At 44.4% G+C, this 16,762-nt stretch overlaps 1 protein-coding gene and 2 long non-coding RNA genes across 4 annotated transcripts in view; all 3 read left to right on the forward strand.

Annotated features, from left to right (window-relative positions):
* The window catches only part of LOC144338239 (uncharacterized), a 29,778-nt gene extending 27,329 nt beyond the window's left edge, over positions 1-2,449 (forward strand). Inside the window, exons 2-3 of the long non-coding RNA XR_013412207.1 lie at positions 102-337; positions 649-2,449. This is a non-coding gene — a long non-coding RNA (uncharacterized LOC144338239). The remainder of the gene's footprint in view (positions 1-101; positions 338-648) is intronic.
* WWOX (WW domain containing oxidoreductase) overlaps positions 1-16,762 on the forward strand; it is a 1,123,672-nt gene that overhangs the window by 664,959 nt on the left and 441,951 nt on the right. The window lies entirely within an intron of this gene.
* LOC144338237 (uncharacterized) overlaps positions 1-16,762 on the forward strand; it is a 156,759-nt gene that overhangs the window by 104,843 nt on the left and 35,154 nt on the right. The gene's annotated exons all lie outside the window — the stretch shown is intronic.

Genomic DNA, 16,762 nt, shown 5'->3' on the forward strand with positions numbered 1-16,762 from the left:
AGGATAGAGGCAGTGATTTCAGGAATCTCTTAGGGCTGGGCGTAGTGAGACGGTGAAACCCCGTCTCTACTAAAAAAAATACAAAAAACTAGCCGGGTGAGGTGGCGGGCGCCTGTGGTCCCAGCTACTCGGGAGGCTGAGGCAGGAGAATGACGTAAACCCGGGAGGCGGAGCTTGCAGTGAGCTGAGATGCGGCCACTGCACTCCAGCCTGGGCGACAGAGCGAGACTCTGTCTCAAAAAAAAAAAAAAAAAAAAAAAAAAGACAGAGGGGTGACCGGTCCTCCCAACCCCAATACTCTTCTTGCTCGTCTTTGTACCTAGACGAGGAAATGAGAGTTGCCTAAGAGATTCTTTCTTTCTCTTTTCTTTTCTTTTTTTGAGACAGCGTCTCACTCTCTCGCTCAGGCTGGAGTCTGCTGCCCAGGTTGGAGGGCAGTGGTGTGATCTTGGCTCGCTGCAAGCTCCGCCTCCTGGGTTCACGCCATTATCCCGCCTCAGCCTCCCAAGTAGCTGGGATTACAGGCGCCTGCCACCACGCCCAGCTAATTTTGTTTTTGTATTTTTAGTAGAGACGGGGTTTCACCATGTTAGCCAGGATGGTCTCGATCTCCTGACCTTGTGATCCGCCCGTCTCGGCCTCCCAAAGTGCTGGGATTACAGGCTTACCCCTCTGTCTTAAGATACTTCTCAATTGTCTTTATTGCAGTAAGTATTACTGCAGAGTTTTACTGCTTTATAGCCTTCTTAAATAAAACTTGCCCAGGTGCAGTGGCTCATGCCTGTAATGCCATCACATTGGGAGGCCAAGGCAGGTGGATTGCTTGAGCCCAGGAGTTTGAGACCAGCCTGGCTAACATCGTGAAACCCCATCTTTACAAAACATAAACAGAAATTAGCTGGGCATTGTGGTATGTACCTGTAGTCCCCGCTACTCAGGAGGCTGAGGTGGGAGGATTGCTTGAGCCTGGGAGGTCAAGGCTGCAGTGAGCCAAGATCACACTACTGCACTCAAGCCTGAGTGACAGAGCAAGACCCTATCTCAAAAAAAAAAAAAAAAAAAAGATAAGGAAGCATAGAATTGAAGAGACTGTTCCAAGGTCGCATGGCTTTTAGGTGGCAGAAACAGGGGAATTCTGTCTAACACAATCCAATTTATCCATCTCAAGAAGGGAGATATGCCAAAGAGAATGATTATTAAATTATCATTAATGTGAACTCTTGTAATTACTCTCATAATTTTCTTTAGGCTTATCCCATTGGGCATTGCTAAGTATTATTAGATTGTGACTATAAGTGGATTTGGCCAGGCATTTCTCTTTTGCTCTGTAGCAGCTCTTTCTCTAGAGAACTTGGTCCCTGGGGATGCCATCTTCTCTTTCTTCACTGGCTGGGGATGGACTTTAGGAAGGATCAGTTCTCTTCCTGACATTCTTGCTTCCTTCTTCAGTAAAGGCCACTGATGAGTATTGGATGAGTTTCAGGAAGAAGGCATTCAGGCTGACTTCAGTCAGCCTATAGGTCAATGTGCAAGTTAGTAAGTACCTGTATCTTATTATTGAGCTAGTGAATGAATGAATGACTAGGTCATTATGAATTTGTAGATCGGAGTTTTGAAGAGGTTGGCACCGGATTTGAAAGCCAATGTTCTCTTAGAAGCTACCACTTTCTTTTCCTTTCCTTGCCTTCCTGGATTTCCTGCTTTTAAGGGTTTTTTTTTGTTTTTTTTCTCTCTCTCTTCAAACAAATGTTACTTATTAAAGAAAAATTCATTTTCTTATAGATCAACCAGTTACAGCCTTTGGATGTTTTAATTATATAAAAAAGCATGGAACCCGGGCATTTTAATTAGTAAGTCCAGCCTTGACACAAATAAATGCACTGCTTTGGTTATGCAGTGCTTTTATTTGGTTTTCTTGAAGAAAAAAGACATCTTCTCCTTCATCACCAGAAATGCTGAGTTTGACAATGTGGATGAGATGACCTCTGAGGCGTCTACTTATAAATCTGAACGGTTGAGCCTGGGAGCTGTACTAACTCAGCCGGTGGGTGATAACTGACTCACAGTCTGTGCTGTGTCCCGCACCCATTGCAGGGGTGGTACTGCCGTGCCCAGGGAAGAGAATGCTGTCCACAAAGAGCCGGCCATTTATACTATTAAAGAATACACTGGAGTTGAACAATGAGAACACATGGACACCGGGAGGGGAACATCGGACACCGGGAGGGGAACATCACACACCGGGACCTGTCTGGGGGTAGGGGGAAAGGGGAGGAAGATCATTAGGACAAATACCTAATGCTTAAGATGTTGATGAAAGGTTTATGGGTGCAGGAAGCCACCATGGCACATGTCCACCTATGTAACAAGCCTGCATGTTCTACACATGGATCCCAGAACTCAAAGTGAAAGGAAAAATAAAAAAAAGTTTTATCAAAAAAAAAAAAAAGAGAATACACCAGAAAAAGGAGACCCCCTCCTTGAAGGATTTAATTCCAGGAATTGGAGAAAGTCTTACACATTTGGAGAAGGCAATATAGAAAATGCAGTGGGTGGCCCAGGACTCCTGGTCTGGGTAAAGCAGGCCTTGTTGCTATTCCCTTGGACCGTGATCTTACATGTTGGGATGATGGGGTCTTGTGATACTGATTAATTTAAGACTGCATGATGATGGGGGAAGAGCAAAGATGTTCTTGAGTCAGTACCTGCCAGAGTGGCTGTATCCTGGTGTTGTAATATCAAATAATTCGACATCCTTTAGTAAATAGCCCTGCCTGAAGCCTCTCAGTGCCACACAGCCACTGAGATTCCTGGGAGATTCATCACCTGGAGGAATACCATCTGCCTTGGTTGGGGAGAGGAAGCCTCAGGACCCTGCACCAAGGCCATGTGACAAATACCCATTCCGATTGTTCAGTGCCCGCTATTAAATATGCTGAATATTATTCCTGAAAAGGGGCATGGGGATAATCACCAAAACATACCTGGTTCCAGCCCCACTTTCACCATTTAATAGCTTTGGGTCTACAAGTGACCACCCCAGATTTTTCTCCTCCTCTATGCACTGGTCATATCAATAATTATTGTAACTTCATAGGATTTTTTTCAGGACTAAGTGATGAGAAGAACACATGCAAAGGAAACAGTTTTCTGGCAAATCAGAGGCCTGTAAGAAGTGGTGGCCTTTTAATTGTATGACCGAGTCTCCTGGAGAGAAGTCCTCGTGTATGAACTCTGAAGCATGAGAAGGCTCAGGACTCACCCCATCTCCGGCCTTTTATTTGAAAAAGGGAAGAATGATGGAAAGGGGAGGAGACAGTATATAAAATACGAACGGGGATCCCAGAGACTTGAATTTCTAGTATGCACTGCCTCTGGCTAATAGGGATCTTTGACACATACGCTTTTTCTCCCTTTCCAGCTGGCTCTGTTGCTTAAAGTGGCAAAAGTAGATGTCATGTTGGCAGACAGTTTTGTTCACTGTCAAAACTGGGTTTATGTAACGTGGATTTGAAACCAAAAAAAAAAAAAATCAATAAAATGAACAGCTTTGGGAGCCAGAGTGAAGGCAGTTGAGAAAGGACAGAACTCCAGAGGACTCTTAAACGTTATTCAGGCAGCTCTGAAGCTCCCTCAGTCTGGGATTCTAAAAAAATATTTGTGAGGCAATAGTTTACCTTAGACCATGAGGAGATGGACTTTAGCCAGAACACACTAAAAAACACAAGAGGAAAGCTGGAAGAAGGAATTATTTTTAGTGTTCTGAGAGTGCTTTATTAATATTCCTATGAGCGTTTCATTGGTTACTGACCCTGTGTCCTGACTGGGTAAATTCTAGCATTTTTACAGTCCTTAGTTTCACTCCGCTTGTTCATTCATTCTTCCATTAAACTACAATGAAGCAACTACCATATCTAACTTTAAGGTGGTGGACAAAGAATCAAACGTTAAGTTGGGGAATGTGGCCTCCGGTGATTCTCGGTTCAGTTCTTGGTAGCCCTGTCTCAACGTAGTCTTCTTGGACACTGAATACTGCTGACCTGTGTAATTGACAGGATATTGCAGACATCAGAGTATGTGACTTATAAAGCTAGACCATAAAAATATTGAGGCTTCTGACTTACCGGTGTGGATCACTCACTCTAGAAAAAGCCAGCTGCCATGTTAGGAGGATACTCAAGCATTCCCATGTAGAAGAACTGAGCCTCCTGCCAACAGCCATGTGAGTGAGTCACCTTTGAAGTTGATTCTGCAACCCTAGCTAAGCCTTGAGGTGACTGCAGCCTTCGCTGCAATCTTGACTGGAACTTCATTTGAGCCCCTATCCAGAACCACCAAGCTAAGCTGCTCCCAAGTTTCTAACCCACAGAAATTCTTGTGCGAGATAATAAAAGTTTATTATTGTTTCATCCCGCTTAGTTTTGGAATAATTTGTTACACAACAATGGATAACTGCCCATTCAGAGTCTAAACCATTCACTATTCAGCATTAGGTAAGAAAACGAGTTAATTGTTGCTTTCTTACCACCTACCCCAGCACCCCAGCACGACCACCATTTAGAGGGAGCTGCGCTTTGGCAAATGTACGTAAGACACTGTCTGTTGCTTCTCTACCTCTTGCCTCATCAGTTTGTGGTGTGATGTGTTTACTGACAAATACCACCTAGGACCCTGGCTGTATGAGCTTGCTGAGACAGCTAAATTTTACAGGTAGTGGAGTTTAACCATTTAACCCAGTTAATTCTTCTAAAAGTCCCATATTAAAGCAGGTGGTGTATGTTGAAAGATATATCTGAATACATTTTTATTTATTTATATAAATAAGTACATTTTCCTATAAGTAATCTTTCTGGTTGACAGATAGCCACCTTCCTGCTATGTCCTTCCACGACAGAGAAGGAGATTCTCTTTCTTAAGCCTCTTCTGACAAGGCCACCAGTCTCATTCATGAGGGTTCCACTCTCTTTGACTTAAGTAGCTCCTAAAGGCTCCACCTCCTAATAATATCACCTTGGAGATTAGGGTTTCAAAATAAGAGTTCGGGGAGACACGTTGATTTCACAACACTGACCTTCTGTCAGCTCAGTCAGGATGCTCTTTAACAAACTTCTGTCAATCTTTCCTCGCCTTCACAGTGTGCCCCTAGTATTATAAATATTTAAAACATTGAAGATCTAATTAATGTGGAAATTTTTCTTTACATCAATTCATAGATTCGTTAACTTTGTTTTAAAAGGAAATGTTCTGTTTCCGTCATAAAGGGAGGATCAATGTGATTTGTCAAATAACGATGAAGACAAACCCATATACAAAGAAAATAGAACTATATTAATTCCAAGTAGCCATTATTACCGGAGAATACTCTAAGCCCAATGCTTGTGTTCCCCTTGGGCAAATGGAAGGTTAGCCACTTGTAGAGAGGTTTTTAAAAACAAAAGCAAGATCTTTTCCAATTAGATTAATTGGGCAAGGCAAAAGGAATAATAACTATGTCACCAAAATTATTTAATACAGGGTCTAGGAGCCACCTTAATCATCCATAAATTGGTTAGGCATGTTTATTACTACAGATTGGAAGTAGGCTTCCCCTAGGTGTGTTTCCCTTTGTAATTCCACTGTTGTAATGCCACTATCTATGCTTGTCAACACAATTCCAAGCACTGCCTCTGCATGGCAGAAAATATCAACCGTGGATGGTTTCCTTTTAGCTTGTCCTTCCCATTCTACAGCATGGAGGTTAAGAATTCTGGCTTTGGTTCCCATCCTGTCCCCTTTCCTCCCTGCGTGATTCTTGATTGACTTCTCTGAGCCCTTTGATAAATGGAGATAAAAATGTATACTCAATAGGTTGGAGAGAAGGTCAAGGGCAATGATGTGTATAAGACATTAGCGTTTGCTATAAAGAGGATATACCTCAGTTGCCATATTTGTATCAGTATTTGAAGATTCTGTGTTCAAGATTTGGAAGAGAATCTTCTTCCCAAGCCAGCATTTTATTTTGCATTAAAAACAAACAAACATCCAAAAAAAAAAACCCTTCACAGACAAAACCCAGGGCATATTTTAGGTGTGTTTAATTCCAAACTCCTGATGTGTAGCAGGAACCTGGAACTTCCCTTTCTAATTTGTGGGTCAATATATTCCCACTTTTGATTTAAGATAGTGCAAGTTGTATATGGTTGCCAACTGGGGATTCCTGGCTGATCTGTGCAGTTTTTCAATGAAGTTATATGTGATGCATAGTGATGACTAAGGGAAGATTATAGGCAGAAGTGTTAGAACAGGGTGATCAACTGGGAACCCATTTCCAGTGAATGCCAAGATGTTTTGAAGGTGGGCATGGCAGGGAAATAACAGGATACCGTGCTTGGTGAGAAATGAATTCCTAAATGTGCACTGCCATAAAGAGCCAGGCAAGGCACAGAAAAGTATTCTCCTGTTTCTTTTTCTGTTCTCCTCTCTCTCTGCTTTTTCTTGTCTCACTGCTGCTGAAGGTGGAGCCTTGTTGTGTTAAAATAAGCCAATGAAGATTTTGGTGGTGTTTGTCCTTCAAGCCTCTTGACAAACAGTGTCATCAAGGAGCAGTAGGTGAGCCTGCCAATGTCTCGGGCACAAACCTAGGTTCTCATTGAATCCTTACAACTAACCCTCTAAAGAATTCTCATTCTGTGGACGAGAAATGGGAACACAGGGATGTTAAGCTGTGTGCCTACAGTCATCCGTTTGGAAGAAGCAGGGCTGGAATTTGAACGTGAGACTGTATGTTCCCTGTTGTAGTTTCCTATGGCTGCTGTAACAAGTTAGCACAAACGCAGAGGCTTAAGACAGCACAAATGTCTTCTCTTATAGTTCTGAAGGTTTCACTCCAGAGTGAGTTTTATGGACCAAAAATCAAAATGTTGGCAGGCCTTTCTTCTGCAGGCTTTAGAGGAGAGTCCATTCCTTTCATCTTCCAGTCTCTAGAAGCTTCTGGCATTTTTCAGCTCATGGCCGTAGCACTCCACTCTCTGCTTTCACTATTGCTTCTTTTTTCTGCGACTCTGACCTTCTTGCTTCCCTCTTACAATTTTCCTTTTAATTGCATTAGGCCCACCAGGCTCATCCAGGATGTATTTGTCCGTTTTCACACTGGTGATAAAGACATACCCAAGACTGGGTAATGTATAAAGAAAAAGAGATTTAACGGACTCACAGTTCCATGTGGCTAGGGAGGGTGCTCAATCATGGTGGAAGGCAAAAAGCAAATCTCACTTGGCAGCAGACAACAGATAGTGAGAGCCAAGTGAAGGAGTTTCCCCTTATAAAAACATTAGATCTCATGAGACTTATTCACTACCATGAGAACAATATGGGATAAATCGATCCTGTGAGTCAACGATCTCCCACCAGGGTCCCTCCCACAACATGTGGGAATTATGGGAGCTACAATTCAATATGAGATTTGGGTGGGGACACAGCCAAACCATGTCACAGGATAGTTCCCCATGTCAAGATCCTTAACTTAATCACACTTGCAGTTGATTTTATTATGTAAGCTAATATATTCACAGGTGGGATTAGGACTTAGACACCTTCATCAAGAAGCATTATTCAGCCCAACACACTCCTCAAACCTAAGCTTATTCCCAATCACACAGTCAAGAGAGGATGCCCACAATGCACTTGGCATTTTGTGTCTGTGTCTCCCCTCCAAGAACAGGCCCTTGCCCTTGTCTTTGAAGCTCACAGCCAAGTCCTACAGTCAGCATCAGATGGCTCGTCTCAAGCTCCTAGTTTCCAGGAACAAAGCTGCTGTGGGACATGAGACTCTTTGAGGCAGGAGTCCCCTCATGCCTGGAGAGCATTACAGGCTGCATTTGTCTGTTTTCACGCTGCTGATAAAGACATACCCAAGACTGTGCAATTTACTAAAAGAAAGAGGTTTAATGAACTCACATTTCCACATGTCTGGGGAGGCCTCGCAATCATAATGGAAGGGGAAAGGCACATCTCACGTGGTGGCAGAGAACAGAAGAGAGCTTGTGCAGGGAAACTCCCCTTTATAAAACCATCAGATCTCATGAGACTTATTCGCTATCATGAGCATAGCACAGGAAAGACCCTCCCCCATGATTCAGTTATCTCCTAGCAGGCCCCTCCTGCAACACGTAAGAATGTGGGAGCTACAATTCAAGATGCGATTTGGGTGGGGACCTAGCCAAACCATCTCACAGGCTAATGACAGAGCGGGGCTGTTTCTTGTTTTGTTCTCAGAAGAACTATTGCATTTTCTTTTTCTTCCAAGTATAGTTAATGGCTTCATCTTTTCTAGACCGGGTTTGTACTAGACCATAAGCAAAACAGTTCAGAAAGTGCAGCCTCCAACAAGTCAGATCTGCTTGTCTTTATCAATCTGTTTGGATTTTCTTGGCCCATTTACCCACAAATTTAAAAGACACAGTGAGTTTTCAGGGAGAACGCTTTAGCATTTACATTTTCATTTACTTTTGTTTACTTCTTCGGTGCTCTCTCGGCTCCCAGACCAGCAAACACACACCATTGTCACCGGGGAGAAATTTGTGTTGGCTGAAATCTGTGGTTGGTCTGTCACTTTTCTTTATCTGCTCAGCTACCCTGATAGTTTCCCTGTGGTTTGTGGTGGGCTCACAGTTCTTGACCTCAGGACTCTCGCTGGTCTACAGGAGACTGGTTTGTGGGGGCGTCTGACATGGTTGGGTTCTTTGTGACATCTGGGCCACCCGGTTGAGTCTGACAAAAAACACTTATTACCTCCTTGGCTTTGAAGCCCTCGTTTGTGGCACTACAAGGTCATCTTCGAAATCCCACATTCTTTTTTGGATTTAGGTATTAACCCCTCGGTGTGAAGAGAAAGATAATTGTCAACACATTTAGGAGAGAAATCATGCAATAAAGCCGACCCGACATGGTCTAACTTAAAACTAACTAGTTCATTAGTGCTAACTTAGTTCATTAGTGCTTTATCTCTGTGTGTGTGTATGTGTGTGTGTGTGTGTGTGTGTGTGTAATGGGATCAATTATATACATAAGACAAAGACCACCTACGAAATGTTTCAGATACTGTACAACGAGGATGAATCAACAAGTAAATACCATGAAAATTTCTTAGATTGAAGAAATATTACTCCTATTTGCTGTCAACTCTGGGCTGGCCTTTTCACTGAAGTTCTCTGATTCAACCGCTCACAGTAATCCTGTAAGATATGGCTAATGTTTCCGTTTTATGGATTGGGAAACCAAGGCCAAAAGTGGTGAATTAATTTGACCAAAATCACAGACCCAGGAACTTCCTCAGCCAAGAGTCTGCGGCAGCTCTGTCTTAAGACTGTACCCTTTCATCCACCCCCTTGCTACTCAAAGCCTGGTCCATGAAGCAGCAGCTTCAGCATCTGCTGGGAGCTTGCTAGAGATACAGAATCTCAGGCCTGACTGACCCCAGGCCTGCTGAGTCCGAATTTTAACCAGGGTCTCTTGGTGACTCGTATGCACTTTAGAAGGGGAACTGCTCACCGCCCCCACCTCTCAGTGAGTTGAATAGACATTAAGTGAGCCTTCCTTATGTGCTTAGCCTGTGGTGAGGCTGCAGAGACAATACGACGCACCCCTGTAATGAAAAACTCAGAGCATGAGGCAGCACACCGCTGCCATGAGTCGAGGTAACACAGTACTAACAGTGGGCACAGGGGGCTCAGGGGGCACAGAGGAGGGGTGCTTCCCAGGGAGACTGCCTGTTGGAGGTTACTCCTAAGCTAAGTAGGAGGCAGGAATCCGTTATGGCTGAGAACAGCAGATCTCAATTTGCACTGTCTGGTTTCAAGTCCAAATTCTACTGCATCCCAGCTGTGTATTGCGAGGCAAGTTACTTAACCTCTCTGGCCTCAGTTTCTGTATCTGTAATATGGGGAATCATAAAAGCACCTACTTGTTAGGCATATTAAATGCAATGATACTTTGAAGGACTCACAGTAGTTAACATGCAGCTCGATAAATGTTCTTATGGAAGGCTGAGAACAGAACAGCAAACAACAATCCAAACAAAACGCCGGGAAATGTTTTCCTGGCAGGCGGGACCACATGAGCAATACCCCTCCAAATGCAGTGGGGTAACTGGGTACGACTCTGGGACTTACACTGGAACATCCATACTGCAATAAAGCAGATTTTTCCTGAGCACCTACTCTGTGCCAAAGCACTATTCTAGGCTATAGAGATAGGAAGCTGAAGTATTGAAAGCATTACAGTCAAAAGCCAGAAAACCATTGTTCAAGCAATTGGCGTATGGCACGATTTGTGTTTATTACAAAGCAATACTTTTCCTTCTAAGTACTGCTTTACCTGCATCCTGCCAATTTTGGTATGTTGTGTTTTCATTCTCATTAATTCAAAATATGGTCCAATTTCCCATGTGATTTCCTCTTCGACCCTCACAAGCTTATGATACCATTTACTTGTTTCTGTTCATCCAGTACTCGTTGTATACCTGCTATGTACCAGGCAGTGGCCTGGTCACATCTTCTGACCTCAAGGAGTTTATAGTCCAAAGAGGCATTGACTCTTTGGGGGAGAGGTACTTTTGGGGAGGGAAACATGAATGCAACTTTTTATATGGAGTATGAAACTCTTCCAAATCTCTCAAACTCAGGTTCTTTGACTCCTAAGCTATTTTTCACTGCCAAGTTGCTGTCACTGAAGCAAAATCTGTCCTGATCACCATTGTATGCCCAGCACCTATCACAGTGCCCTGAACTTATTAGGTACTCATTAAATACTTGTTCCACAAAGTGGTTCTTTGATATTCATGCATTTTATCTCAATTCATTTTGATTCCTCTTTTCACCCATCTGATGTTGACTTGATTTCTCCAACATTCAGTTAAGACCTATCCGAAGCATAATTGCCAGCATAGTGGAGCTGGCTCTCCTCTTTCTAATTGCCCTGCAGAGTTTTTGGGGAGTCTGTATGCAGTTGTGTATAGCCCAACACCCCAAAACCCTCTTCTATTTACTTTACTGCCCTTGAGCTGAAGAAGCCCCACTCTCCCTCTGCCTCCCATCCATTGTGGGCTGGGATACATGTTGGGTCTCTGCCCAGATCATGCTTGGAGTGGCACCAGCTGGGTAGGATATGTGAAATATTTGCTCCAAGAGATCCAGAAGTGTTGATCTGAGTAGGATCAGCTGGTGCTCCCGGATAAAAATCGTGTCACCACTTTTGCTGAAAAGTCACTGTGTTTCTCCTGTACTCAGCAGTTTACAGGGTGCCATATTGTTTTCAGTCTTCCGGTTCTACCCTGTTTTGAAATGTGGCTGGGTGTTGTTAAATGGCTCCGCCTTCCTGCCAGAATTTCTCCATGGGGAGGAGCTGCCACTCAGTCCAGAGAGCGTTGCCTTTTGGTCAGCATTGCAGAACCTGGCAAGTCCTAATTCCCTGTGAGCTTGACACAGGAGGCCTCCTCCTCCGGGCCCACGTGGAGGCATTCTGTCCTCTTGTTGGAGGGGAAATCAGTATGGTAGGGAGGTACTTCTTTTGGGAGTGAGGTTGTAAGATCAAGACTATTTTCATCCAAACCAGTTACCTGTTTGTCTAGAACCTGTGTTCTCTGCTTTCTGCCTCTCGTGTTGACATTTCTCCTTTGGCGTTTATCTGTGACTCGCCTACATGTGCAGTGCCCCAGGTGGGTTTGGAAGCCATGCTGCTAAGTTTTGATTCCTGGCTTTCCAACATTACCTTTGATAACCTTGGACAAGTTGCTGGTGGCTGTCTAAGCCTCAGTTTCCTCATCTGCAAAATTGGTGCAATTCCAGTACCTCCTTCCTAAGGCTGTGAGGATTCAATGAGGTAATGCCTGTAAACTTTCTAGCACAGTGTCTGGAACATGTTAAACAGTTTACCTAGGTCTGATCTCATTTGATATTGCTGCTCACAGCAAAGGTTTGTTGAGTTTACTAGGATATAACAGTTGTTCTTTTTTAAAATAACTTTTAAAAATGCAAGTGTTGAATTATCTGCATTGTGCCTTTAGGGCATACACATCTGCTTACAATAGTCTTTGAGCTCTCAGAAAACTTCAGATTGAGGGATGCAGTTGAGGGATGCAGGAAGGAACAGGAGAAGAACCTAAATCCCCGCCCCACAGGACAGTGGAAGGCAAGTCTCAGAATCTCAGAAATGAGTGCCTGGAGAGCATGGGTGGCGGCTGTGTAGGGAAGTGGTGGCGCGATGGACCTTGAAGGATGCTGCACATCACAGTCCCAGTTGGGCTTTGGGGAGGGACATGTGGGAACAAAGGCATCCCTGGGTGGGCTTTGGGGAGGGACATGTGGGAACAAAGGCATCCCTGGATGGGCTTTGGGGAGGGACATGTGGGAACAAAGGCATCCCTGGACGGGCTTTGGGGAGGGACATGTGGGAACAAAGGCATCCCTGGGTGGGCTTTGGGGAGGGACATATGGGAACAAAGGCATCCCTGGACAGGCTTTGGGGAGAGACATGTGGGAACAAAGGCATCCCTGGCAGAGGATTCAGCACAAGCAAAGGCAGAAGGTCCAGAAAGTGTCAGGAATGAGAAGAGCCCAATAGAGCATGGACTTAGGGACGGCGATGAGACCTTCTGGCAGAGGCTTTGAACACCTTGGTGAGGGCTTCGCTCTGACTTCGGGAAGCAGGCGAGAGGCCCTGAAATTTCTACATAAAACTTGGGGCCGGGCATGGTGACTCACGCCTATAATCCCAGCACTTTGGGAGGCCGAGGTGGGCAGATCACCTGAGGTCAGGAGTTCAAGACCAGCCTGGCCAACATAGTGAAACCCCGTCTCTACTAAAAATACAAAAATTAGCTGAGTGTGGTGGTAGGCACCTGTAGTCCCAGCTACTCGGGAGGCTGAGGCAGGATAATTGCTTGACCCTGGGAGGCAGAGGTTACAGTGAGCCAAGATTGTGCCACTGCACTCCAGCCTAGGTGACACAGTGAGACTCTGCCTCAAAAAAAAAAAAAAAAGAAAGAAAGAGTTGGATCACAGCAAAGGTGACCCTGGCAGTTGTGCCAAGGAGGGACTGGCATGGAGAGAAAACAGAGGCACAAATCACAACCTCTCTCAGAGAACTCATTGCACTATTTCTGTCCTGCCTTGGGATGGTGGTGCTGAAGGGAACAGAGAGGACAGAGCGGGTGGGAGAGGCATTGCAGAGGTAGAAATTTACCTGGCTTGCATGCCCATTGGTGTGAGGCGGGAAGGGTGATCAGGGGTCCCAGTGACTTGGAAGTATGACAAAAGTATGACTAGATCCAGGAAATCCAGCTGGAGAGACCCACGTCTGCACAGAAAAGGTTCACGGAGCCCAGGCACACAGATGCCATGAGCAGTCCCAAAGGAGTGGGACAGGGGATGAGTGCTTTGTGGTCAGAGGTGTGGTCACACGTACTGTCCCCTTATAGTTTGTGGGATGGATGCCACGGGGTCAGGTTCCATGTGCCGGGGGCAGGAGATTAGACATACTACATGCCTTGGCTTTTTCTGGGCTACTCAAAAAAAGATTCTAGCAGGCACACTTGAGTTATCCAGCACAGCAGAAAGCCCGGCTCTTCTTCATCTCTCCCATTTATCGCTAACCTTATGAAAATGTGCGGAGGAGGCCGGGCACGGTGGCACATTTGTAATCCCAGCACTTGGGGAGGCTGAGGTAGGAGAATTGCTTGAGACTGGGGCTTCAAAACCAGCCTGGGCAACACAGCAGGACCCCATCTCTTAAAAAATTTAGCCGGGTGTGTTGTCTCGTGAGTGTAGTCCCGGCTATTCAGGAGGCTGAGGTGGGAGGATTGCTTGAGCCCAGGAGGTGGAGGCTGAAGTGAGCCGTGATTGTGCTGCTGCAGTCCAGCCGGGGCGACAAAGGGAGAGCTTGTCTCCTTGTCTCTACAAAAGAAAAAAATGCGCAGAGGCCTTGAGAGTTAGCGGTCTCCACATTTTTTAAGACAAGGAATTCAGTTAATCAAGTTTGTAAGACTTGTTTGAAAAAGGGGCCTGAACAGGCCCAGAGCAAGGGCTAATCAAGCCCTTCTACAGATTTTAACGCTCAGGTTTTGTGACCTTTGCTTTCTTTATTTTGGCAAAATGTACACACCTTAGTATTTATCATTTTAATTTATAAGTGTAAAATTCATAGTCATTGAGTATATTCACAATGTTGTATCACCATCACCATTACCTACATCTAAAACATTTTCATCATATCCATTAAAAAATAACTGCCCCTTCCTCACTTTCCCAAGCTTGTGGTCCCTGGTAAACCCTACTTTATTTTCTGCATCTATGAAATTGTTTTCATCATGAATCCATATTGTAGCATATATCAAAATTTCTTTCTTCCTCTCCCTTCCTCTCCTTCCCTCTATCCCTCCCTCCCTCCCTCCTTCCCTCTCTCCCTTCTTCCCTTCCTTCCTTCTTCTTCCTTCCTTCTTTCCTTCCTTCCTTCCATTTTTGACGGGGCCTCACGCTGTTGCCCAGGCTGGAGTGTAGTGGCACAGTCATGACTCACTGTAACCTTGACTTCCTGGGCTTCAGCGATCCTCTCACTTCAGCCTCCGAAGTAACTAGAGATGCATGCCACCAGGCCTGGCTTTTTTTTTTTTTTTTTTTTTTTTGAATTTTTAGTAGAGACAGGTTTTTGCCATGTTGTCCAGGCTGATCTTGATCTCCTGTGCTCCAGTGATCCACCCGCCTGGGTTTCTCAAAGTGCTGAGATGATTCCGCCACCACACCTGCCACAAAGTTTCTTTCTTATGGCTGAATAATGCTTCTTTGTGAAGGGTGTGTGTGTGTGTGTGTGTGTGTGTGTGTGTGTGTGTGTGTGTATGTGTGTGAATAATACTCCTGTGAACATTGTACAAAATCTATTCAGATCTCTGCTTTAGATTCTTTTTTTAAAATTATTTTTATTTGTTTGTTTATTTATTTATTTATTTATTTTTGAGACGGAGTCTCACTCTGTCGCCCAGGCTGGAGTGCAGTGACGCGATCTTGGCTCACTACAGGCTCTGCCTCCTGAGTTCATGCCATTCTCTTGCCTCGGCCTCCCGAGTAGCTGGGACTACAGGCCCCCGCCACCACGCCTGGTTAATGTTTTGTATTTTTTTAGTAGAGACAGGATTTTACCATGTTAGCCAGGATGGTCTCGATCTCCTGACCTCGTGATCTGCCTGCCTCGGCCTCCCAAAGTGTGGGGATCACAGGCGTGAGCCACCGCGCCCAGCCTCTGCTTTCAATTCTTTTGGATATATACCTAGGAGTGAGATTGCTGGGTTATTTGGTAGCTCTATGCTTAACCTTTTGAGAAACTGCCAAGCTGTCTTCAACAGCAGCTGCATCATTTTCCATTCCCACCAGCAGTGCATCAGGATTCTAGTTTCTCCATATCTACCCAATACTTATTTTACTTAAAAAAAAAAAAAAGCCATCTGAGTGAAGTGTTACGTCCCTGTAATGTTGGTTCCCATTTCCCTAATGATGTTAAGCGCCCTTTCACGTGCCTACGGGCCATTTGTGTATCTTCTTTGGAGAAAGTTAACATCCATTTTTGATACTCAGATACCTTTTTGGTTCTATTTTTGCTTGCTTTTGGCTAATGATTACCTTCCAGCACCATGAGTTTTGACTGTGCTAATGTCTTCTAGTACTGTTTAGAATTTGAGGTAAAAAGAAAACAGTAATTGAAAGAGACAGTTGTTACTTACATTGGGGAGATTGCTATTGCGTCCCCTGTACTCTTTCATTAGCTGTATTATGTTCTTATTATGTGTTTCACTGTGTAATTGTAATTCTTGACTTTGGGATTTTATCCCTTTTTGGGGGTTGGGGAGGTCGGAGGAAGTTATTTTATAAGCCAAGAAGTACGGCCAGTATGAGTCTGAAGCAACTAGGCCACAGTAGAAAATAGATGAAGGAGAGTGAAATCTCTAGCAAGTCAAAAAGTGATAGATGAGTCAAAAAAAAAAAAAAAAAAAATCCTGGCTGGGCACAGTGGCTCACATCTGTAATCCCAGCACTTTTGGAGACCGAGGTGGGTAGATCATCTGAGGTCAGGAGTTTGAGACCAGACTGGCCAACATGGTAGAACGCGTTCTCTACTAAAAATACAAAAATTAGCCAGGTGTGGTGATGCACACCCGTAATCTCAGCTACTTACGAGGCTGAGACAGGAAAATCACTTGAACTTGGGAGGCGAAGGTTGCAGTGAGTGGAGATTGTGCCACTGCACTCCACAGTCAGACTTCATCTCAAGAAAAAAAAAAAAAAAGCCGTTAGAGCTTCCTAATTTCTAAATAGTTTTCCTTTATAATTTTCAGAGGTTGTGAAATTAACTCTGTAGATTGGAGTGTAGTTTGTCACTCTAATTGCCGAGCGTTTTAATTATCAGGCGTGTTTTATGCTTTTGTGAAATGCTCATTTCACAGCTTGCTGGTGGGTCTTTTTGTAGAACGAGAAAGTGAATGTTCACACCAGAAATGAGGTACTGACCCTGAAGGGCTTTCCAATCAAAGAGAAAGGAGAGCATAACTCGACACTGCCGTTGTTTGTAAGCAGGAAACTGTTGCTCTGCCATGGTTTAGGGGAGGAGGATGGTTTCCATTCTGTTTCGATCATCAGAATAAAAACAAGCACCAGAAGTTTTGGTTCAAAGATGCTTTCCTTTTTCAGTGTCTGGTCATTTTGTTGTTACTTTTCTTCCAGAGAGTTGGAAGGGGTGGGGA

The sequence above is a fragment of the Macaca mulatta genome, chromosome 20 (assembly GCF_049350105.2).
Source record: "Macaca mulatta isolate MMU2019108-1 chromosome 20, T2T-MMU8v2.0, whole genome shotgun sequence".
In the NCBI taxonomy this organism is placed as follows: domain Eukaryota; kingdom Metazoa; phylum Chordata; class Mammalia; order Primates; family Cercopithecidae; genus Macaca; species Macaca mulatta.